At 42.8% G+C, this 26,010-nt stretch overlaps 1 long non-coding RNA gene and 1 other non-coding gene across 4 annotated transcripts in view; one reads left to right on the forward strand and one right to left on the reverse strand.

Moving 5' to 3' along the window:
* Window positions 1–6,392: 6,392 nt before the first annotated feature.
* On the reverse strand, window positions 6,393–6,522 carry LOC128115112 (small nucleolar RNA SNORA24). Its single transcript, XR_008220005.1, has one exon. It is a non-coding gene; the product is annotated as a small nucleolar RNA SNORA24 (small nucleolar RNA).
* Window positions 6,523–17,576: 11,054 nt separating this feature from the next.
* The window catches only part of LOC128114624 (uncharacterized), a 217,728-nt gene continuing 209,294 nt past the window's right edge, over window positions 17,577–26,010 (forward strand). For all 3 annotated transcript variants that reach the window (XR_008219835.1, XR_008219837.1, XR_008219836.1), the window contains exons 1-3: window positions 17,577–17,877; window positions 19,482–19,571; window positions 19,961–24,294. This is a non-coding gene — a long non-coding RNA (uncharacterized LOC128114624). The remainder of the gene's footprint in view (window positions 17,878–19,481; window positions 19,572–19,960; window positions 24,295–26,010) is intronic.

Here is a 26,010-nt window from a genome sequence, read left to right on the forward strand (position 1 = left end):
ATATACAAATACAATAACATTGTATATAACACACACACACACACACACACACACACACACACACATGGGAGGCCAGCTCCCACATTTTCTCCAGGGTACTCTTGAGAATAAAGAGATAAGAAATATTTATATAGAAAGAGAGTGTGGAGAAGAGACAGAAACACAGGACATCTTCGGGAGAACCTAGATCAATATCCACTGACCCCTTCTGCTTCTCCAAAAGAGCTTTTTATAGGAATGCCAAGGGGTGGGGCAAAAGACCTCCCCCTAACACAGCCAAGTGCAGACCCTTCCAATCACCTGGTAACCATACACGTGGGCAAGCCATCCCTTAACGCAGCCCTGCTGGGTAAAGCAAGCTCAGATCTCATTAGGAAACCTTTGTGCCACCCCTACATATATGTATGTATGGCAGATACTGGAAGATGTGTGGGGTTCAGAGGATAAATGTGTGGAGTCCTTCTACCTTTGCGTGTGTTCTGGGAATCACACCCAGGTCACATTCAGGTGGTTAGGTTTACCGGAAGTGATTTTTAGCCTGAGGTGCCATCTTACCAGCCCTGAGAGTCTACCACCTTTAAAACGTGGGAGATGCCTTGGAGGTGCTTAGCACCAACTATATACACAAACCACAAGTTACCTTACATTGACCTTTAGTTTTTTCTGTATGAGTTAGTGTCTATGAATTAGTTTCAGATTCTTTAACAGACAGCATAAACCCAAAAACTCTTCAGAGAGGTACCATGCCTTCCCCTACATAAAAATTGAAGGTAGATGTGTAGAAGAAAGAAACACACCCTCCTTGGAATGGCAAGCCTGCATTCTAATGGTTTAGAAAGTGCTCCGAGTATCTCTGGCTGTGTAAATCAATACATGAAGATGTGGCTGAAGATCATAAATAGCTTCCACATTGTTAGATGTTTTCCTGAACTAAATTCTTTATGGGGAGATTGAGGAAGTCACATGCCAACCACAGTACCATGGGCTGAGGTCACGAAACTGTAAGCAGCACTTAGCTGGGCACCTTCCTGAAGACAGCTCATAGCCTTGGAGGTAAGGAATGGCACTGCTTCTCCCTTACAGACAGGATAAAGGGAGATTTGGAGAAGTGCTTGTCAGTTTTATTGTTATTCTGACATAGCCCAGAGTCATCTGGTAAGAGGGAAGCTCAACTGAATTACCTCCACATTGGCCTGTAGACATTGTCTGTGGGCATTGTCTTGATTGATGTGGGAGCGCCTAGGCTACTGTGGGTGGCACTCTCTCCAGGCATGCCATATTGTTCTGTGTAAGCATGAGCCAGCAGACAGCATTGCTGTGGAATGTTGTTCTGTATGCTGTGACTATGTGTTGCTCTGTTTGGTTGATAAATAAAACACTGGTTGGCCAGTAGCCAGGCACAAAGTATAGGTGGGATAAGCAAATAAGGAGAATTCTGGGAAGAGGAAGACTGAGTCAGGAGACTTCAGCCTGCCATCCAGGGAGCAGCACGTAATGGCACACAGGTAAAGCCATGGAAAAGGTGGAGATTTATAGATTAACAGAAATGGACTGAGTTTAAGTGTAGGAACTGGTCAGTGGTAGGCCTGAGCTAATGGCCAAGCAGTTTTAATTAATATAAGCCTCTGTGTGTTTTCTTGGGTCTGAGCGGTTACAGGACCAGACAGGACACAGGAATTTTATAAGTGGTTGTGGGACCTTGGTGCCGGATGAGCACAGGAAAACTTCAGCTACACATCATTCCTCCATGGTTTCTGCTTTGGGTTCCTGCTTGAGCTCTGCCCTGCTTTCCTTAATGATGGGCTGTGACCTGGAGGGTGGAAGCCAAATAAACCCTTTCCTCCTCTAAGTAGCTTTTGGTCATGGTGTTTATCACAGTAACAGAAAGCAACCAGCACACACAGTGACTGGTCCGAATCAGGAAGCTTGTGGGGAGGGCCGCCTGGGACTGTGACCCCGAAGATATCATTGTCAACACTGCTTGGCACGTTGCAGAAGCCTAGATACTTTGACAATTATCGCTGATAAACTCACATTCCTTCAATGGTCAAAGGCTTGGGTGAGTAATAACTGCATGCCAATTCAATTAAATAATCAGACACAATAAAGCAAATCAGATGAATCATCTGTGATCAAAAGTAACACGTATCAGTTTTTAAAAACAGGGTGGTTGACTTTGGATTAGAGTAAATTATTGGACTAGCTGTAGTATTCTCTCTTAGAGACCAAAATTTGAATATACTTATTTTAAATGCCTCAGTTAGGTATACAAACATTATTTTGCTAACTTGTTTCCACTCTCATTTTATGATTGCGTTTTGATTTTTTGAACGGGGATCTTAGGCAGGCTGGACTGGCCTTGAACTCCCTATTCTCCTGCTCTGCCTCCTGAGAACTTGGGTGCTTGGATGCCAGGCATGTGCCCCAAGTTCCAACTTGCTCTCTCTCTCTCTCTCTCTCTCTCTCTCTCTCTCTCTCTCTCTCTCTCTCTCTCTCTCTCTCTGTTTGTGAGACAGGGTTTTCTGTGTAACTGCTCTAGCTGTCCTGGAACTCACAGAGATCTGCCTGTCTCAGCCTCCCAACTGCTGGGATTAAAGGCGAGTGCTCCACCACGGTTTTCACTCTCTTCTTTCTCTTCCCTCTTCCACAGTTCTTCATGATGACTGCTAGCAGAGACCTTGCCCCTCCCATAATGATAGAGGCCCTGTTAGCTTTGCATATCATTAATTCAATAGTTTTGCAGTCTCACGCAATGACAAGCACTGTGCAATTCACGCAAACGCAGGTGTGTGTTTGTGTCTCTGTGTGTGCATGTATGTGTATGTGTGTGTGTGTATGTGTATTCATGTGTGTGTGCCTGTCTATGTGCATGTGTTTGTGTGTGTGTAGTGTGGATATAGCTACTGGGTTTGCTACAGATACAAGTGAACAATAGGCTACAAAGTTTCTGTTGGATCACAAAATCCTATCACCAGTTAGAAGTAGACACTGAGTAGTAATGACTCTTCCGCAGCTTCTGTGATTATTCCCAGTTTACTGCACAGGAGACAGTGGCCTGCAGGTCGAAGCTCCCCCTGCTTGTAAATAGAGGAGCTGGTGCCAGGCCTTGTGGCTGAAGCTGGGTCCTCTGCAGTCTCCCCTTCAATCTTGTCCTCTCCACTAACTGACGCGTTCAAGAGCATATGCTGTTTCCAACATGGGCACTCTAAACTCTTCAGGTAGGCCTTTGTTTGTTTAATCTGCCCATCGTTTTTGCACACTCTGCAGGAAATGCCACCATCAACCATCTGGCCCTTGTTTGCTTGTTAAAGCTGCCCATGATCATGTCTGCATATTCTGCAGGTAATACTACCCTGGAGATCCAAGAGCTTGGGTCTTCCTCCCAAAGCTTCAGATGTTCTCTATACATGATCCAGCTCAATGTTGTTCCTCTAGGCTCATTTCAAATTCTTTTCTAAGTCACCCTATGGGCCACCTACCCACAAGCTGTAGTTCTGGCTCAGCTGCCCACTTCTGCAGAGGAGCCTCTGTCCCCAAGAGCTTCAACCACAGACTGCGCACTTTTCTCAGGAGCATCTCAAGGGCACTTACCAGCTTCCAAAGTAAGTGCTGAGCACCCCTTGGTTCTGGATATGGTTGCCATCCAATGCCGATGTTCACCTTCTGAGTTGCCAGAATTAGCAAACAGAACATTACAGAAGATGCAAATACACCGTGGCCCCACTGCTGTGCTCTGGAGATTGAACTTTAAGTGGGCACCCTTGGCTGGATCTGCAGATTTGTCCTTGTGGGTTGCCTGGATGTTTATTTTATATCTCTAGTATATGGAGCAGATACATCTGGAGGCTGAGGAAACTCACTGCTATCTCAGAGAACTTCACGCTCAACTCTTATTGCTAATTGGTATTTTTTTTTTCTGTAGAAAAGAAACCTTGTAAATGTTGTTCATTTAGGTCTGTCACCCCGCGGCTACTTTGTGACTTTATAACATCATGTTCTAGTTCAATTCCTATTGCTGTGATAAAATACTGGACAAAAAGCAACAAAGGGGAGGACAGGGTCTATGTGGCTGACAATTCCAGATTACAGCCCATCATTTCAGGGGTGTTGAGGCAGGAACTCAAGCAGCTGTCATATCACATCCACAGTCAAGAGCAAAGAAAGATGAATGCATCCTTGTTAACGGTAATATAGTCCTGGGATCAGCATATGCCATGGTGCCACCCTCAGTGGGCTGCGTCCTTCCAACATCAATTAAGAATCAAGATAATGCCTCCAATACCCAATACAGACCCACAGGCCAATCTGATCTAGCTAATTCCTCACTAAGGCTCTTCCCAGGTGACTCTAGGTTGTGTCAAGTTGACAGTTAAAACTAACCAGCACACATGTGTATGTGTTTGTTCTCTGAAGTGCCTACACACACACACACACACACACACACACACACACACACACACACGCATATAGCTTTTATTAGCTTGTACCATAAGGACACATACTTGTTACATCTAATAAATGAATTCGATCATCTCTGCTATTTGCTAGATTCAAATACATTGAACTTCTTCTCATGTATTTTTTTCTTTCTAAAATAACCCTCTTAGAAGTAAACAGGAAAAATTAAAAGCATATTAAATTTAGCAGAGGACCCTGGGGTGAGATCATCAGCCATTTGATTGAGAGGTCAGTAAAGGTGTTTGCTAAAGAGGCAGTCATCTGGGTGCGATCCCAGACCTATTAACTCAGAACAGTGCAGTGTGGATCTGAGCAATCTAGAATTTTCAGAAGCCTTCCAGATGACTGTGACGTTCTCTATAGTTTAAGAGCCTTTTGTTTATGGAGGTAGTGTTCTAGAAAGAATTGATTTCTAAGTTAGAGGAGAAAAATTATTATGTTCATCCTTAAACATGAACTGCCAACATTTTGGAATTCAAAACATCAATCAACCTTGGAAATATACCTCAAATCCATTATACCAGTATTAAAGTGCTCAGTAATGTAAGTTTCCTATTTAGCCATCTGAGCATTTAAGAATTGTTAAGTGGGGACTGGAGAGAGGGCTCATTGGTTAAGAGCATGTCTTAGTTTCTTAGTTGGGGTTTCTATTGCTGTGAAGAGACACCATGACTACAGCAACTTTTATAAAGGAAAAACATTTAATTGGAGTGAATTACATTTTCATAAGTTCAGTCTATTATCATCGTGGTATGACCTGATGGCATGCAAGTTGACACGGTGCTGGAGCAGGAGCTGAGAGTTCTTACATCTTGATCTGAAGGCAACAGGAAGTGAACTGATACTCTGGGTATGATGGCTTGAGCATATATGAGACCTCAAAGCCCATCTCCACAGTGACACTTCCTCCAACAAGCCATACCCACTTCAACAAAGCCACACCTCCTAATAGTGTCACTTCCAATGAGCTTATGGGAGCCAATTACATTCAAACTACCACAGAGCACTTGCTGATCTTCCAGAGATTTTATTTATTTATTTATTTATTTATTTATTTATTTATTTATTTATTTATTCAAGACAGGGTTTCTCTGTGTAGCTTTGCGTCTTTCCTGGATCTCACTCTGTAGACCAGGCTGGTCTCGAACTCACAGAGATTCGCCTGTCTCTGCCTCCCAAGTGCTGGGATTAAAGGCATGTGCCATGCCACCACCACCCAGCCTTCCAGAGGTTTAGAGTTCAAGTCCCAACACCTATACAGTGGCTCACAACTGTTTGTAACTCCAGTTCCAGAGGATCTGACACCATCTTATGAACTCTGAGGGCACCAGGCACATGTGTGGTGCATATACATACATGAAAATAAAACATTCATACACATAAAATATATTAAATTAATTAAAAAAGAATTGGTAAACTATGATAGATATTAAAAGGCTGCTTGATGATTAAAATAGTAACTGAAAAGCTGGAGTTATACTTCAGTTGATAGAATGCTTTCCTAGGATTAAGGAAACCCAGGTTCCATCCCAAGTATGACATAAAACTGGGTGTTGCGGTGCACACCTGTAATCCCAGCACAGGGGAGGTAAATGCAGATGGATCAGAAGTTCAAGGTCATCCTCAGCTACAAACTGAGTTGGAGGCCAGTTTGTTTCATTTTTTTTAATGAAGGGAAATATAGTACTGAGGCTTATGGAGGACAGAATAAATTTATAAATGGACATTTATAGCAGAATGTTTTGGTGCCCAAACCTAGGACTGGTGTGGGCAACCTAAGATTTTTATTTTTGTAAGAGAGCATCATTGTTTGACAACTCTGTTGATGACTGTATGGTGCCTGAGCATTCTGAAGAAATTTGCAGAAAGAGCAGTGGTTTAGAAGTATGGAGGCTTGGGTCGTATTATTTAGGACCTTTATATTTTACAGTGAAGAATGTTACCAACGTGAATCAGAATCAGACACCAAGGAAATGGTGACAGCTTTGCCATAAACAGGAACATGGTTTTCCATGACTAGGAAGGGGGGCTGCTACAGCTGACAGGTCCCAAAGATACCTTCAGTCTATTTTTTTTAAATTTTGGATTCTTTATCAATAAAACAATGACCTATACCATTAACTGACCTTGAAACATCTTCTAGACAAAGCCTTCTCTATCATTCTGAGTGTCTGAGGCCAGTCCTGTGTTCTCCATCACCGCTCTCAGATTTTCATTCATAATGTAATCTCATACTGTCCATTGGTGTGAGGTTAATGGGGACCCAGTCAGGTTATTCCCAGCAAGAACGATATATCGGCCCCCTCACACAAGTTCCTTATAAAAGACAATTCATCCAAACATACATCAGTCAGTAACTGTGTGTCATTTGTCACTGCACTGGGTCCTGGGACCACAATAATGAAAACAGGCAAGTCAAATGGGATCTGGACTTATGCAGCCTCTGCCATGATCGGAGGACCAGTGAGCAGGAGAAGATAACTCAGCCAACCCATGTGGACCGAGACCCAATGAGGACAACTTCCCTTCACAATCGGTGCCTTGAGGGGTCATGAGGGTTGGGATGACATCAAATAGCAGAAGGAAGCCCAGGAAGGAGGTGAGATCTGCCTGGAACTAGGAAGAATAGAAGGTAATGGGTGTGTGTTGGGGGGAAGAAGGGCAAGGAAGACATGTTCTAGAATCCTGTAGGATGTCCTAGTTACATATCTATCTCTGCAAAGACACTGTGATCAAGGCAGCTTAGAAAAGAGAATATTTTTTGGAGTTCCTAGATCCAGAGGGACTTGACCATCACGGTGGGAGCATGGCAGCAGGCAGGCAGGTACGACACTGGAGCAGTAGCTGAGAGTTTACATTTGATCTACAGCCATGAGACAGAGAGTCAGAGGGAGGGAGGGAGGGAGGGAGGGAGGGAGAGAAGGAAGGAGAGAGAAATGGTAATGGCATGGGCTGTTGAAACTTCAACCCCCACCCCAGTGGCATATCTCCTCCAACAAGGCCACACCTCTTGATTCTTCCCAGATAGTTTCACCAACTATTGATCAACCACTCCATGTACCTGATCCTATGGGAACCATTCTCATTCAAACCACCACATAGGACAAGCTTGTGTGTTTGGTAACCAACATTCTGGAACACCCGCTTCCATCACTGAGAGGTTGCTTATCCCAAAACTTGAGGAAAGAAGCCAGAGGTATGGAGGATTTCAGGAGCTCACAGGTAATGCGGTGACCAGTTGGTGAATGGGAGAACTCAGCCAAGCTTCAGTTTAGAATGGCAACTCTTCTCATTCTGATGCAGAATCACTATACGGCCTTGGCTCTGTTCTTGGCACTAAAGCTTTCCTTGGGCCTTGGCTTTTGTTTGGTGAGACAGAAACAGCGTAATCCACCCCACGAAGCTGTCGGAGACATTTAGTGAGGTGATGCAGCACCATGTTGTGTGGGTCACAGCCGTCCCACAGACGTGGAGTCATTTGTTCCTTCCTGAGCTCTTACTCATGCCAACCCGCTGGAAAGCCCCTACAAGGAAGGCATGGTATAGTTTAAGACATAGGTAAGAAGGGTGGCAGAGAGGAAGGCCTGGGGTGCTGGGCTGGGTCTCAGCAGCTGTTGAACTGAAGAACCCCAGTCGAGGAAATGAAAAGCAAAGGCCACTCAAAGGACAATGTCTAGGAAATACTCTCAATGTCACAGTTTCCCACACAGCCCAGGATGCTGGGGAAGAGTCTTGGGTTGCTCCTAAATCAGAGAAGATGAGTCATGTCAGTATTTACACCTCAAGCGAGCCCCCAAGAAACAGGCTTCCTTGTGCCGCACCAGCCAACAGTCACACACTTCACTATTAAAAACAAGCTAAGAGAAAAAATGTTATGTTAACGTGTCACTCCATCCACTGGGAACAAGGCAATTATCTTCAGGATATTAAAATAATAGCTGGCATTAAGGATGCTTAAAAACCAAACCCATGCTATTGGAAGAATGAATAATTTATCAGAGTAACTACAAAGATTTTCTTCCTTGCCTATAAGCAAAACCACAGATTGAACTTTAGCTCTAAAATACCAAGAGGCATATTTCACAGATTAAGTGGGAGAGCTGTTGGGTTGTCCCACAAACCTGCATGGCTTCCCTGCTGGCTTCCCCTTAACGCGAAGGAACATTTAGAGTCCAGGCACGCAGCAGGTGCATGCGTCAGGACTGACTACGGTGTCGTTGCCCTGGTTCCCAAGTCCGGTTTTCCATCTGCAAGGCAAATGGTACTCCTTCAAGCTTTTTTTGCAGTGTTACTTACTTCAGGCTTCCCAACCCTGCTGCCTTATGGGAGTTTATCCCCAACTTCCATAGGGTGTGAACGGGACTCATTATTTTACTTCAAACTCATTGTTTAATTGACAAGAAGCATGCATCTAAATCGTCTCATGTGCACAGCAGAAGAGGCACCATAAATTTAACAATGGGTGGATTATTACTATTTAGCATATTTATGGAATTTTAGATTCAGGAAACATTTTACAAATCTTTTATTTGTTAATCTCTATATTTCTTCCTGAGTCTGGCAGGTGGTTAAAAAAAAATGCTACAAGTTTTAAATTGCCAGGATGTGAATATTTTAATGGGGAAGGCTGGACCATTTTTCCTTTCTCTCAAACTGCCTGTCAGCCAGAGACTAGAGTAGGAGCATGTGAAGGGGGCAGAGACCACATATGCCCAAAACAGCTATAAAAAGGGTCTACACTGGGTTATGTCCCCAACCAGCTGACACCACCACCACCATCGAGGTAATTGGTGGGTATTCCAATACCAACAGCTCCTAGTGATGCCACCCATAAAAACACAGGTGACTAAGAGGTCAACTCTGCTAATTTAACAACGACACACCTGCTGAACTTCTTCATTCTTTTATAAAACCAATCATGGCCAATTTTCTTAAAATTCATGGATGCTACAAACCGCATTCGAACAGAGAGTTTATATTGTCCGTATTTGAAAATTTTCATGTTTCAGGACCGGAGAGATGATGGTTCAGTAGGTAAAGAGCTTGCAGCACCAATGTCCAGGACCTGAGTTTGAATCCCTTGAGCCCATATGAAGTGGGATGCTGTTGAATACATCTGCAATCCCAGGGCTCCTAAGAGGAGGTGGGAGGTGGAGATATCTCAGTCTATGCAATTACAAATAAGATTGAAAGACATTGTCTCCAACCAAGTGGAAGGAGATGATTGACAGTTGAGGTTGTCCTTCAGACAAATAGCAAGCCCATCCCCATGCCCACAGATGTGTACATACACACACAAGATAATATTCACAAGTTAAAAAAAATTCTTTAAATGCCACTTCAGTTTTATGTCTTTTTTTTTTTTTTTTTTTTTTTTTTTGAGACAGGGTCTCATGCACCCAGACTGGCTTCAGTCTCCCTGTGTAACTGATAATGTATTTGATTTTTTTTTGTTCTTTCTGCCTTTATGCCCAGTATTGGAGACTTTGCAGGTGTGCACTGCCATGCTTGGCTTACGTCTTGGTGATGCCCCAACCAGGTGGTCTTGTGTGCTATGCTAGCAATGTACCAGCTGAGCTACATCCCCAGTGGACTCCTAACTTTTGATGAGTCCCGGCACCTACTCCTTCTCCTGACATCAGAAGGAACTTCACAGCAAGGCACAGGTCACGTGAACGCCGGACAAATGGAGCCACAGGCTTGCAGGCTCTGTGCCCAGTGCCAGAAGCCCATGTGTGATCCAGTCTCTAATCCCTTCCCAGGGAAGATGATTTCATCCCTGGAATCCCAACAGTCCCCCTGTGGGGGCTCTGGTGACCCTGAAAGGAGGTTTCACAAAGCCTGCTGGCAGCCTGTGCACCCAACAAGACCAGGCTGGGCCTCAGGGGTGCATGGGATACAAGAGGCTGCCTGGGGTTCTAGGAGGTTCTAGGTGTGCTTGGGGGTGGGTGGGGGTGCGTGGGGTGTGAAGGAATGAGCGAGGGTGTGAGGAGTATGGGGTGGGCTCTAGACTGCAGTGGCTGTGGGTGGGGCTGAGGGCAGAGACCATGACCACACCAACCTGCCCGCTCTGCACCCCGGTGGTACAGAGACTCCAAGTCTCAAACCGCAGAGGCTTCTTAATATCATCTGCCTTTGCCACCCCTCCTCCCTGCCAGCTACAAACCAAGGAAACCCTGGGTCTTGGCCCCATCTGACCTGGTACCTCTCCTCTGACGCCCCCCCCCCCCCCATGTCCCAAGTCCTTTCTGGGCCCCATATGCCCAGACTCGGACCCAGTAAGCTCAAGAGCTTGCAACCCTTCCCTGCGGCCCTGGGACATCACCTTAGGTTAGTGTCTCCACTGCCTATTTGTGGAATCGCTGGCGTGGGGGCGGGGAGGGAGGACCAGGCAGGTACATAGTTCCTTCCAAAGTGAGTCTGGATTGGAAAATTTTGGTGGTATTAAGGACCACATTTCCCTTGGAGGAGAGAAAGGTCCAGTGATTCCACATCAGGCTCTGCGACTTGGGGTCCTGTGGGGTAGCCCTACTCAGCACTGCCCATTGCTATGGCAACCTTATGCATAGCGACCTTTCAGGGAGAGGTCAAACCAACAAACAAATTGATTTTAAGTAATAAACTAGGGACTAGAGAGATGGCTCAGAGGTCAAGTGCTTACTGCTCTTGCGGAGGATCTGGGGGTTCAGTCCTCAACACCATCATCAGGTGGCTGACCCAACCTTTAGTCTTAACTCCAGCGGGCCCCAGGCCCTTTTCTGGCCTTTGAAGCGTACTTTCACCCTGATGCACAAAAACTCACAGCAGGTGCGCGTGCGCATGTGCGCGCACATACACACACACACACACACACACACACACACACACACACACATTTTTTTAAAGTACGTCTTTTAAATTTATGTTTTAATTTTTGAGATTAATATAATTACAACATTTCTGCCTTCTTTTTTCACTCTCTAAACACTCCCGTATACCCCTTTTCATTCTCTTTCAAATGTATGTCCTCTTAAAAAATAAATCTTAAGCCGGGCGGTGGTGGCGCACGCCTTTAATCCCAGCACTCGGGAGGCAGAGCCAGGCGGATCTCTGTGAGTTCGAGGCCAGCCTGGACTACCAAGTGAGTTCCAGGAAAGGCGCAAAGCTACACAGAGAAACCCTGTCTCGAAAAACCAAAAAAAAAAAAAAAAAAAAATAAAAATAAAAATAAAAAATAAATCTTTAAAAAAAAAAAAAGAAAGAAAAACCAATAGAAATGGACACCCATGTATATCCTCTGCTCCATGATCAGCCTGGGGTAGTGATACCTATTCAGATAAGATACACCCCTTCATTTTTAGACCTTTCCCCATATGAGGGAAAGGTGGGAATAAGAAGCAAGATAATCAATCTGAAGAGCTTTTAACAGCGGGTATAAAAGTTTATGAGCAAGCACAGCTACCATCGTTGAAGATTCCCAAATTATCTCAACCTCGCACTTGCTCTTTGGTTTTACTGTTTTCACTTGTATAATGAGGACCTCCTGTGCATCTGTTATTGTAGTAGCAGTGACACCCCTGTAAGAATTATTGCCGGTTGAAGTGGTGCATCCCAGAATTCCAGCAGTTTGGAGACTGAGGCCTTCTTATATGACATCATATGTATCCTGATCTGATGTCATACGCATGTTACACATTTCATCTCATCTTCTTAATACTTACTAATTTTTTTTTTTTTGGGTCAGGGTTTTGATGTATTGGAGCCCAAACTGGCCTTGTCCAACCCACTACAATTTTCATCAGGTGTCATCCTGGTGACTCCGCCTTCAGAGGGAATTTGAAATCCCAGCCTCACGATGACCACTGTCTTTTCAACCTCCCTGGATCACTTGGCTATGTAGGAAAGGCCTTTACCCCTTCCTTTAGCCTACTTACACTTGCTCACGTCCTGGCGGCGGTCAGTTACTCATGCAGCAGGCAGGTGGGTGTGTCCAACCCTCCCCCAATGCCACAGGTGTTTCCCACAAAGTTCCTCTCAGGAGCCACACAACAGAGATACCCCCAAACTCTCAAAACATTTCAGGTGAGTCTGTGGTTCTGTGTTGGGCTATCTTCATAGTTATCCTTGGCTTCATGCTGTCTGTTCTCCAGTTACAGGTTGGATGTCTGATTGGGTGACCTCTTAAAACTATATGCATTAGCTCATGTTGACCCTCTGCCCTCAGGAACAGGCATCAGCCTCCCATTGCTCCCCAACATGACACAAAGCTGGCATTGGCCTCTGCATCCTTTTATACCACTGTCCCCTCTCATACCTTGCCATAGTCTCTCTGGTACCTCCAGCCTCTTCAGCCCTCATGCCTCTGCTTCTTGGTGTCTAGGGCCATCCATTCAGAAAGGCCATGCCTTGCCCTGTTCTGAAAGAGCCCACATCCCTGTGCCTTCCCAATGCACTTTAATCCCCCTCCACACATTTGTTTGTTTGGTGGTAGCTCATGCCAGGCAAGTACTCTACCACTGATCTATACCCCCAGTCCCATTCTCATTTTGACACAGATGTTTTCCACATCTGGACTAGATGTGACACACCCATGCCATCTTGAATCAGAGTGACTGTGATTGTGAACATAAAAGCCCCAGGAGCCTGGGCCTGCTCACTTTCCCTCATGGAGTTTCAGTGTGGCTGGAGGAGGCTCATGAGGTCCAGACACCCCCTCTCTTCTTCAGAGTTATGTCAACAGCCAAGCATTGCTTTGAGTAAGACTCTCTGGTGGTTAAGTGACAACTGTCCCTGAGACTCTTCAGTGACTCCATTGGCATGTGTGGTCTGTGAGAATTCCCCAGTAGTACACCTACTTGTAAGTTGCCTAATTAGAGAACTTTCTAGTTGTGCAGCTGCTTGGAGTCACTCATGTTCTGGTAAGTTACCCCCATGCATTCATTGGTTTGCCACGCTGGCCTTGTAATCCCTCCCTTGGTCTGTTGGTGCCCTCTGGCCTTGACTTACAGACAACAGGAAGGGGTCTAAGATACTGAGTGTAGCTTGAGCATATACAAAACCTCAAAGCTCGCCTCCACAGTGACACACTTCCTCTAACAAGGCCATACCTTCTGCAACAAGGCCACACCTCGTAATAATGCTACTCCCTTTGGGGGCCATTTTCTCTCAAGCCACCACAGAGAGCAATAATCTGGTTATGGCACCAGTTACAGAGAAGGTACTCCAATACTTGTCAAAAATCATGTAAATTATGCTTCAGGCTGAATGTGTGTCTCCAACATTCCTGCATCTAAGCCCCCTAAGTGTGGCTATATTTGGAGATAAAGCCTTTATGAAGACTGAAGAAGGCCATAATAGCAGGACCCTTTGTGAAGAGACATCAGTTTTGAATACCTCGTCTCTGGTGTTTTGTGATGTCAGCCTTGGTGGTACAAGACAAGTTACAAAGATTAAAAAACAAACAAACAAGCAAACAGCAAGGAGCTCAACTGTTTTCCTTAGCATCCAGACTGTAGCAGGCAGAAGGATCCCTGAACATTTAAAGGTTCCAGGGGCAGCTGAGTGGCACAATGGTGTGACCTTTAATCATCAAGCAAGTCTTGACAGCACCTCCCAGGATAACCGAATCTTTAAGACTAATCTTATCTTGACCCAAGACTAGAAGAAGTACTCACTGTGAACACGTTAATACATTGTACAGCTTCTGATGGTGGTGTTCCCTGAGGTCATGAATAGCTGGTGCTCAGAGGACAAAGAATGAGCCAGTCATCATGGTGAGAAGTGGAATTTTCCAACGAAGCTCACCCCAGAAGCTCCCCGGAAGTTCCTACTGGTCACACCGAAGGACTCACATGCATCTGTGTGCCTAGCCCATAACCCTGACCCACCATGCACAGAGGTGAGATGCTTCAGGTAACTGCCTTGTTTATCTCCCACAAGGATCTGTATTCTGGATCTCCAAAGCAGACTATGGGGAAGAAATAGCAGGGCTTCTATTTATATGTCTTATTACAAAAGATAGTGTTCACAAATATGCACCAGGGCATTCACAGAAATGTACACCAGGGCACCAGCAGCCTCACTAGCCAAGGGTCAGCTGACCTTTAGTTTTCACTTTGGCAGCTATCTGAGGGGAAGGCTGGGGGGTTTATCACACTGGCATGGGTGCAGATAATGTGGTTTCTATGTGTCATTCATTTCTATCATGTTGTATCTCACTGATGTTTACGTGATGTCCACTTAAGGAATTGAAAACTATATTTCGTAGTTTTAACTACATTGGAGGTCACAAAGTAAGAAAGGATCTAAGGGTGTTTTGTGGGGAAGCTAACACTAAGACAAAAATGAACACCAATAGGATATTGGTGAAGTAGACTTGTCTCCTGTATTCAGAGCCATACTTGGAATGCACAGCACTGAAGAGCTGTCTAACATGGTCTAGTGAGAAGTCAGGAATCCCTTTCCACTGAAATAAGACATTTGAAACACAGATTTAAATCAACAACAGTGATCCTTGTTTTAAGTTTATATTGTTGTACTTTGAGATGCACTAAAGGGAGTATGAAGCAGGAAAGAACCAGAGATTAAAAAAATATGATTTATGTCCTCATTAAATGATTTTAAAGCAGTTTTATCCATATGTGTTTTATAATGTACACTGGCAAATTCAATAAGAGATTTGGTTGATGAGTTAATGAATACACATATTGGAGATGGTTAATGAGAATTTCAAAGTGATAGAATCTCTTCTCAGCGAAGTTTGGAAACCACCGATTTACAAATACAGGAATGAAAATAACTGGAACATAACATCCCTCCTAATAAAAGAATGATATCAATCAACCAACCAACCAGCCAACCAACCAACCAACCAACCAACCAACCAATCATTCAATACTCCTCTTTGATTACAGAATAGCTAGTAAGTTTCTGGATGTTTCTATGACCTTCTTTTCTCTTTTGCTTTTTGATCATTCCACAATTTCAAGGGTTAGTCTTCCATTATATTCAGCTTATGTTTTAGTCACTGTTCTATTACTATGAAAAGACACTACAACCAACGCAACTTATAAAAGAGAGCACTTAATTGGGAACTTTCCTACACACTCAAAGGGTTAGTCAATGGCTATCATTGTGGGGAGTATGGCATCAGGCAAACAGGAACGGCACTGGAGCAGTAGCTGAGAACTTAACGGCTCATCTGGAGCAGCAGTCAGAGAGAAGAGAAGAGGAGAGAGAGAGAGAGAGAGAGAGAGAGAGAGAGAGAGAGAGAGAGAGAGAGACAGAGACAGAGACAGAGACAGAGACAGAGACACATAGACAGAGACACAGAGACTGGGCCTGGCATGGGCTTCTGAAACTCCAAATCCCATCCCCAGTCACACACCTCCTTTAACAAAGCCATACTTCCTAATTCTTTCTAAACAGTCCATCAGTTATGGACCATGCACTCAAATATAAAAACCACCACAGCAAAGGAGATTGGAAATTGAAAATAAAATGATTTGGGGGATCTCTTTAGGGATTTTGGGTACTCTGCTCTTATTTTCAATTATTATAGATTTCCAATAATCTATAATTAGCTTATCATGTTCATGCTTGTTTATATCTACCTTACTGTGGAATATACCCAGAAGATGTGGCATTTGAAATGACATTGAAACCTGGTCACATTATTCCCATTTCTCTTTCACACATAAAAACATTTATCCCAGGTTTTGCCTAGCTCTCAGAATTTCCCTAATCTGCGCTCTCAAAACCAACATGCTCAGCCCTGCATGTCACATCATGATGAATATCAACATAGCTTTAGATGTTGATATCAACATCTAAAGATGTTGTTTAGATATCAACCCGTCCTTAGATGAGTATCACCATTTGGGAAAAACTTGAGGTTGAAAGGAAAATCAGCTAAAGTTCAGTGTAGGAAGGAAGTGGAGACTCGGAGAAGGATGCCCGAGGACTTGCTGATCATCATGCCACTGGAGCCCCGCAGAGCTGAGGGAAGCTGTCAGGCCTTCTCACCTGCCCTCTATCTGTACCCACCTGCGACATGGCACTTCAGGGAGCTTGGGGAAAGTGCTACTTTGCTTGCTGAATATGCTTTAGAAAAAGTAGAACATTCTTGACTAAGATTTCCCAAGTGTCCCTATCCAACATGGTGGCCATGAAAAAAACACGATTGCCTCTAGAGATTGGCTCTACTTTGTGAAAGGAGACATTCTAGAGTATCTTCTACTTCTCCTTGGGACTTTCAGAGGTTAGGTCACTACTAAGACACTGCCAGGTACTGTTTTCCCAACAAGAATGTGAACATTCGAAGATATTATTTTGTGGGATGCTCGCAGATGGTCATAATGAAAGACATAAATAAGAGTTAGACAGGAAGACCGAATCACTCAGACTGGTCAACGTGGATGACTGTTACTAATCAGCAATAATGTCTAATGGTCTGGTAGAAATATCTCAAGGAAGCCTAATTTCTGGAGGTACTTGTTCAAATAGGACCAAATAGAACAGGAACAGGTGTGAAGTGGATATGATCCTGTTACCCACGACCTCTCTGTGGTTGGAGACCTTAGGGTTCTTGGAAGGTATGTGCTCATTAAACAAAGATTAGTAGAGTTGCCTTGAAGCTCACCAGTTAAGATACATCGAATGTTTTCCCTCATTACTTCTAGAACACTCCTATTTATTCTGGAAGTCACCCCAGTTCCTGTGTTTCCCTATGCATTCCAATTTCTTGCCCTAGACTTGGGTGTTAAGCACATCAGCTGCATTTCTTACAATCATTCCCCATAAGCTAGCAAACATTAGGGGCTATGCCCTGACTTAGCAGAGAAAACTGGTGGGATTTGGTTATGGTCTTACCTCTGTTACCTCTGTAACTTTGATATTTTTTTTTCTCTCTTAACCCTGGCAGCTGCAGTAGATTGGAAATGTGCCAAAAGGCATTTGGAAATTTATTTATAGTTTGTACAAATGCAGTTTGAAAATTCTATAGCCAAACTCAGGTATTTCATTTTCATATTAACAAAGTTTGAAAAATTGTATAGTTTTTTAAATTTATTTTTTAATTACCAAAGAAAACACCGAGTGGTCAGATTCTTATCTCCAGAAAGTCTGAGCAGATGGTTTGTGCACATGTGGGCATCATCTATTTTCCTCTCCATAAAAAGAGACAAGCCTTTGATTCTAAAGGCTTTCTTTGCATCACTCCCTCAGTCCGTGGTGCCTAATACATTATTTTATGGTGCTGGTGTTTTAATTTTCAGCCTACAACATGCTTTGTGCCTTGCGAGGGTGGAATCCATGATTTACTGCAGTGGCCATGTGGAATTCTGGAGACTTAACCTGCGAATGTCAATACAAGAGGGATATTTGACCTTGGGAGCTAACCTAAGCCTGAACAGATGGACCTATAAACACGTCTAAGTACCAGTAAGTTAAAAATCTGATCCTTTCTCTCCCGGTATTCTAGTATTTCCTGGGATGGGATAATTGCGGAGGGAGCTGGTGGCCTTTCTGCCTAATGTATTAATATGCTTCTAGTCTCTTTCTCCACTGACATCACGGGGAGAGGGTGTGGTGTTAGTGCTTCAAAAGGCTTGTGTTACAATCAGACCGCTTCTCTGAAAATGTGGCATCATTGCACTGATGATTCAACTCTCTTAGTGTGGGAACAAGACCTTGAGAGAATGTCTGTGGTCTCTCACCATTGCTGTAAATAATTCACTCATCTTGACCCCAAGGGCTGATGCTCATTCTTGACCCTGTCCCTGTCAGCTTGCCATGCTCATGCTGTGCCAGTTTTATTCTGTGGCTGTGGTAAAACACTCGGACCCAAAGCTGCTTTGGGCAAGAAAGGGTTTATTTCAATTTCCAGGTGGTAGTTTATCACGAAGGGAAGTCGGGACAGGAACTCAAACAGGAACTTGAAGGAGAAACTATGGAGGAATACTGCTTGATGGCTCACTCATAGGGTCATTTTAGCTAGCTTGCTTATATAAACTAAGACCAACTGGGTAAGGAATGGTACCACCTATAGAGGGCAGGACCTGTTTTCCTAGAACTGGAGTTATAGATGGTTGCGATTGGTGACTATGTGGGAACCGAGCCCCAGAGGTTCACTAAGTGCTTCTTAACTGTTGACCCATCTCTCAAGCCCCAACCTCCAAAGGTTTTAATCTGATCCTCTCTACATGTATTTTAGACACAAGGCTGAATTTTTTTAAACATTAAATATCAGATTCTGGTACAAATTTTCATCCTCAAACAAAAAATAATTGGTGGTTTGAACAAGAAACGGCCCCTATAGTCACCAGGGAGTGGCACTATTTGAAAGAATTAGAAGGATTAGAAAGTGTGGCCTTTATATATACATATATATATATATATATATATATATATATATATATATATATATGTGTGTGTGTGTGTGTGTGTGTGTGTGTATTGTGTTTGAATGAAAGCTATTAATATAAACCTTTAATTCAAACTATGTATGTGTGTATTGATACACTGATAGATAAGTAGATTAACAGTTTTATGGTAGAGGATTCTAGTTCAAATATTGGTTAATGACAATAATAGAAAATTATTTGCAAGAGTTAAAACATAGTATCTATTTTATTTCTATAAAGTGTGCTTTTTCATGATCATATATAAAAGAAAATGTGATAATTTTTAATGTAATTATAGTGTCATGCTATTATGTGTCCATATCACCATTGGACTGTTTTGAATGTTTTAGATTATACAAGGGTTTTGGGGCATCTTAGAAAAATATTTTCCTGCAAGAATGGGTTTGGGTGAGATCAAACAGTGAGTTGTAACAAATCGTAATAAACTTAACAAATCACTTAGATATTTAGAAATTTTACAACAGTGATATATTTTAAAATAAAATGGAAATTTTTATGAAAGCCTTCAGAAAAAAAAAGAAAAAGAAAGTGTGGCCTTGTTGGAGGAAGTGTGTCACTGGGGGTATGCTGTGAGGTTTAAAATGACCATACCAAGCCCAATCTCTCTCTCTTGGCCTGCAGATCAGATGTAGCTCTCAGCCACTTCTCCAATGCTCTGAGTGCAGCCATGCTCTCCCCTCCACGATGATAATGTGTGAAACCTCTGAAACTGTAAGCAAGTCCCAGATGAAATGCTTTCTTTTACGAGTTGCCTTGGTCATGGTGTCTCTTCACAGCAATAGAACAGTGACTATGGCAATAACACATCCTTAAAACACAAACAAACAAACCAAATCCAAACCCTATTCCGACTGATCAAATCTTTTCTGGAAAGAATGTATGTTGAGGGTGAGGTGGATACCTAACTTTTCTGTTTTTATTTTGTGAAAAATCTATACAGTAGAAATTTCTGGAGAATTGAAAAAAATATTCTAATTCCTAAGGTCATTTTGGACTATTTTAATTCATTTTTTTTCCTGTGTGGTTTTAAAGTAGCCTTATAGTAATTTACTAAGCAATGTCTTGAAGGGAATAATCAGTTGTCTCTGCCTGTATTTTAGGAGGAGGTATCAGCCAGGATAAATCCAATTCTGACCAAGAAATGGACACAGCGCAGTTGTACAGTAAAAATTTGTTTCTTGCTCATGCAAAGACCCAGTGGGTCTGAGAGACTTCTCTCAGTAGTGAGATTCCTTGAAGTGACTGGTCAACCTGAGATCTTTTCATCTTGGGGCTCAGAAATCTCAGCCAAGATCTCCTCCTTGGTTGCTGCAATGGAACAGGGGGATTGTAAGGGTCATTTTAACTCTTCATCTTTGAAAAGTGAGGCCCGTTAATTCCGATCACATTTCACTGGTCAACACCAGCCACATGGTCCCAAGTGCATTGGGAAATGAAATATTGTATGTGTCTTGGGAGGAGTGAAAACCTTGAAACAAATGTAAGCTAGCTATTTCTATTATTCTCTGAAATTGATTCTTTATGAATGAATGATTTATCTCAGAGCTCAAGATTATTTCAACAAAGAAACTTGACACATGTAAATAAAAACTGTTAAATTTGGATTACTGGACAACTGGGAAATCATTGGCATCTCAGAGATGACTTGAGCATGGGTCTACATAAAGAATGTATTTAGAGTAGACACATGATAGCCATGTGTATTGTCAAAATGTCATCTTTTGTTCTTCTACTTTCTTTAGAAAATTGGTTCCCTGCCACTTTCTCTAATCCCACCACTTTGGAATGGCCTCCAAAAAAAAGTATCAGGGTTTGATCAGTTCACAGTTTGCTATAGTGATGTGTAATCTTGCTCTAAGTACTGACTGGTTCACAAACATGGTCAATCGAAGTTTGAGTATGAAACCTGAAAAATTATTGGTACTGATGAATTTCTTTCAAGTTACAGATAGATAATTTTATGTGGTCTATTCTTAGAGTTAACATTAGACATAAAACCAAGAAAACAAGAGTATGGACACATATACTGTTACCTATTTGCTTTGGTGATGCCCTGATTTAGGTCTGCTAATGGGAACTCTGAGCTCATTTTAACTAAAGAATTCAATGCATAGGATTTTGTGTTGTAAGCATCATTATTTCTCAGCTCTATTCAACCATGGCCAAATGGCTCACAACATGACCAACAGTTAATTTTAAAGAAAAAATTTAACAAGTTAATTATCTGCAGTCCTTAGAGCATATGGTTCCTTCTGAGGTCAGTGACTCGTTACACATTTCTTAATGGTGTAAAGCATGGTGATGAATAATGTGTGCACTGCATGTTTTATTTTGTTCATTGTTGGCAATTGAATGCAAGGCCTCACACGTTCATTATTATTTTTCCTCTGTTTTATTGAAGCAAAATCGACAAATAGAATTTATACAATCAAGCACACAATGTGACATATACACTCTGAAATGATTACTACAATCACGTTGATTAACACCCATCACCTCATAGTTACATTTTTCTGACTCACTTTTTTAAAAGCAAATTTTAAGTATGAAGTAGAATATTATTAATTATAGCCATCACATTAAATATCATATTCCCTGAATTTATTCATCTTATAACCGGGAGAGAGGTACAACTAATATCTCTCCATTCCCCAACTCCATATTCCCTGACAACTACTGTTCTATTTTCTGATTATGAGTTCATATTTATTTAAATTTGGGATTTATTTATTTTTATTTTCTGTCTATGGTTCATTTTGTCTCAATGAATGTCTGTGTAACCACATGTATACAGTACCTACAGAGGTCAAAAGAGGGGCTTGAATTCTCTGGGAACTGGAGTCACAGATGGAGTCCCACCATGTGGCTGCTGAGAACTGAACCTGTGTCTTCTGAAGAACAGCCAGTGCTCTTAAGCACGGAGCCATCTCTTCAGCCCCAAGTTCAGCTTTTAATGACATTTTTGGTCCGATCTTATTGTCATTGGGATGAAATATCTGAGAAACACAACTTGAGGGAGGGAGTATTTAATTTCCAAAACAGGTTCCAAGGTTTCAGTCCATCATGACAACGAGCACATGGCAGAGAGAAGCCTGTCACATCCTGGTAGACTGGAAGCAGAGAAAGCACACAGGAATGAGGTGGGCAGGACATAGGCCCCAATGACAATCCCTAGTGATGCGCTTCCTCCAGGTAGGCCTTACTCATGACATGTTAGTGAGTGTTCTCCTCCTACAAAACAAACTAATAGAATGAATACAAACTAGGAAGGGGATTTATTGGAGTGGCTTCCACAGTTCAGGTTGGGTAGTCCAGTAATGGCCACCTACTCGCTGTTTCATCCTTGAGACTAGATGCCCCAGTTGTCCTGATCTGGAGATGAAGACCTGGGGATTCCTGGAGAACCATAGGTCTTTAATCCCTGGGGGGAAGGCTGTAGAAGCTGAGTTCTGGTACCGATGAAGGATCGCAGCCTTAGGGTAGATGTCCTTACTAGCAGGCAGCGAAGGCAGGCATGCAAAAGCAACAGCTTTATGTCTGGTGCCACATACCCTGGGGATGGGCCTCCCCCCCCCCCCCCGCCCCGCTCCGTTGATCCCTCCAAGAAATACTCTCATAGCCCAGAGGCATGTCCCATAGTTGATTCCAGATCCAATCACATCCCTGATCAACAGTCACAACCTCCTTTCCACAATCTTTTAAGAATGTCACTATATTATGAGTCCATCAAGGAATTACTCCACTGATGAGGTCTAATTGTTCCCCCCAAGCCCAACTTTGGCCAGGTGACTGGCCCCAGCATCCTCCTCTCCTCTTTTTCTTGCTCCCCCTTTTCTCTTTGTCTCCTTCTATCTCTTCTCTCTGTCATCCAGCCAGGTCTCTTTCTCTCTCCTGCCTCGCTGTCAGCTGTTCAGCTCTCTATTAGAGCAATCAGGTGTTTTAGTCAGACAAAGTAGCAAAGCTTCACAGAGTTAAACAAATGCAACATAAAAAAAAAAAAATGCTCTGCTGGGAAGGAACTTGGAACCTAAGCTCTTCCCCACAGCCATCTTGCTGTTACCATCTTGGTGTAGTTCCAGCACCCTCTAAACTCTGGCACTAAAGCTTCCACACTTCACTAATTCCTGGTTTTAGAACTCATAACTTTCCTAAGAAAAAAAGAAGGGCAGGTTTAAAAAAAAAAAAACAACAGAAGAACCTCACATTTCATAAGACCCCCGATGAATTGGATATGTGAGAACGTAAACATTCCTAACCGTGAATTTACTAAACTGGCCCCGTGATAGACTCCTTCAGTGCAGGGATTTTTGCTTGTTTTACTTTGCAGCAGCCTTGTTCATATTCCAGGTGTAGCTAGCAAACCCATTTTGAAATAAGAGCCTTACTTGATTCTGACAGAATAGATGTTTCCTGTCTATCCTTTGTGACGGGACCTCTTACAAGAGGACCTCTTACATAACATATGTTATGTGTTTGTTGTATTAAATAAAGAAGACTGTAAATATTAAAAAAAATGCTATGCATCTTCGCATCATTAAACAAATACTCCACAGCATTAGCAAATGCAACACATCTTCAACTAATATTCCACAAGACCCAACTGCTGATAATCAAACTCCCAATGAATGAGCCTATGGTTGACATTAAATATTAAAAGTGTAACAACATCTAAGTGACACGTAACACTATTTTTGTTCTGTGTCTGGCTTATATTGCTTACTATAATGCCCTCTGGTTTAATATATTATGTTATAATGACAGGATTTCCTTATTTTTTTTTTTGTGAATAAGTAGTGTTTCATTATATGCAACATTGTGTCTATATGGCTTTTCTATTCATTTGTTAATGGTACATAGTTTACTGCCATATCTTGGCTGTTGTGACTAATACTATAATGAGCAGAGGGGTGTGAATATCCATTTTCAACATTGGCCTCACCTAGACATGGTTAGAACATAGGGGAGATATGTTTTAATTAAAACACTTATTTTTATGAGTGTTTGCCTGTCTGTATGTATGTGCATGAGGTACATGCTATGCCGAAGGAGGCCAGAAGATGGCAGTAGATCCCCTGGAACTGGAGTTACAGATGCTTGTGAGCCACCATGTAGATGCTGGGACGTGAACCTGGGTCCTCTGCAAGAACAGCAAGTGCTCTTAACTACCGAGCCATCTCTCCAGCCCTGTATTTTTATTTTTATTTTTGAGGAGTCTCCATACTATTTTTGTTTTTTAAATTTATTTTAATTAACTAATTAATAATTTTTCCCCAGCTCCATCACAATTTACCCTCCCTCCCTCCTCTCCTCCTAGTCCCTCCCTTAACCCCCCTTCCCCCATCCACTCCTTCTCCTTTCTCTTCAGAAAAAGACAGACCTCCCATGTCTATCAACCAGCCAGGGTCTATCAAGTTGCAACATTGGTGGTCCAGTGGTAAGCTGCCTTCCATATTATTTTTATAGTGAATGCACCAATTAGTACTATCAACACTATTCAAGTCCCTTTCTCCTTGCCCTTATCAAACACTTAGTGTCTGTCTTTGATACATAGTCAAATGAACATAGTAACAAATACATAGTAACAAAATGAAAGACAAGATCCCTTTGTGGTTTAGATTTGCATTTGCATGAGTATTGTCTGAGGGCCAGCACCAGTCACAGATCAAAGTGTGATAAGGACAGTATGGGAAAAGAACATTATAGGCCAGTTTCCTTGATGAACACCTATGCCAGAATTCCCAATAAAATTCTAACGAATTGAATTCAGCATCACTGTAGTGGGTACACTGGTTGTGTTTCTTGTCTCTGTAACGCAACGCCTTGCAGAAGCAACTTAAGGAAAGAAGGATAAGAAGGATTTATTTTGGCTCACAGTTTTAGGGCAGGCAGTCCACCATGGCAGGAAAGGCAGGGTGGCCAGGGCAGCTTTGTCTGTAATGGCGGGAGTTTACGTTTGTAGCTATGCACATTCTGGCAGATCAGGAAGCGGAGGGCTCAGGTGGATCTAAGGATGGATATAGCCTTTAAAGTCCACCCAGAGTGGCTGACATCTGCCACTCTAACATGAGCTATATTTCACAACTAAAATGTCCCATGGACGTTAGAAAGATAGCCACCAGCTGGGGACCATATTAGTGTTCAACAACATTAGCCTTTAGGGAATGTTTCACACCCAAAGGCTGGCAGAGGGATTTCACATCACCATCAAGTTGGAGTTCACTCTGAGATGCCAGGATGTTGCAAATAGGTGAAAACAATAAATGTGAAGCCCATGTTGACACAATGGAGAAAGAAGTCATACAGACATCTCAAGAGACAGAGAAAAGCCTTTGGCAGCATTCTGCATCCTTTCATTAAAAACTCTCGACAGATTAGGTGTAGAAGGAATGTACTTCAAAATAACAATGACGGTACATGGCAAGCTCACAGGCAATAGCAAGGGAAAACTCCACTTAATTAAAAAAGTGGGTGAAAAGACTTAAACATTTTCCCAAGGAAAACACACAACATGGCCAACCAGTATTACAGCAGCACACTGGACACCATTGGTCATCAGGGATTTCAGTGCTGTGTGCTCCAGAAAGCCTGAAATAGAATTCCAAGTGAAAGGTAAGTTATTGCTACTTGGGTTTTTTATATTACAAAATACATTAAGAGATACTTGACCATTCTCAGTAGGGGGAGGGATGGAGAGGGAGAGCAATGAAAGAGATATCTTGATAGAAGGAGCCATTATGGGGTTGAGGAGAAACCTGGTGCTAGGGAAACTCCCAGGAGTCCACAAGGATGACCCCAGCTAAGACTCCTAGCAATAGTGGAGAGGGTGCCTAAGCTGGCCTTCCCCTGTAGTCAGATTGATGACTACCCTGATTGTCATCATAGAACCTTCATCTAGTGACTGATGGAAGCAGATGCAGAGATCCACAGCTAGGCACTTGGCTGAGCTCCTGCAATCCAGTTGAAGAGAGGGAGGAAGGATTGTATGAGCAAGGGGTGGGGGTTGTCAAGATCGTGATGGGGAAACCCACAGAGACAGGTGACCCAAGCTAGTTGGAGCTCACATACTCTGGACTGACGGATGGGGAACCTGCATGGGACTGAACTAGGTACTCTGAATGTGGGTGACAGTTGTGTGGCTTGGTCTATTTGT

The sequence above is a fragment of the Peromyscus californicus genome, unplaced genomic scaffold (genome assembly GCF_007827085.1).
Source record: "Peromyscus californicus insignis strain IS unplaced genomic scaffold, ASM782708v3 Scaffold_19__1_contigs__length_69161282, whole genome shotgun sequence".
NCBI lineage: Eukaryota > Metazoa > Chordata > Mammalia > Rodentia > Cricetidae > Peromyscus > Peromyscus californicus.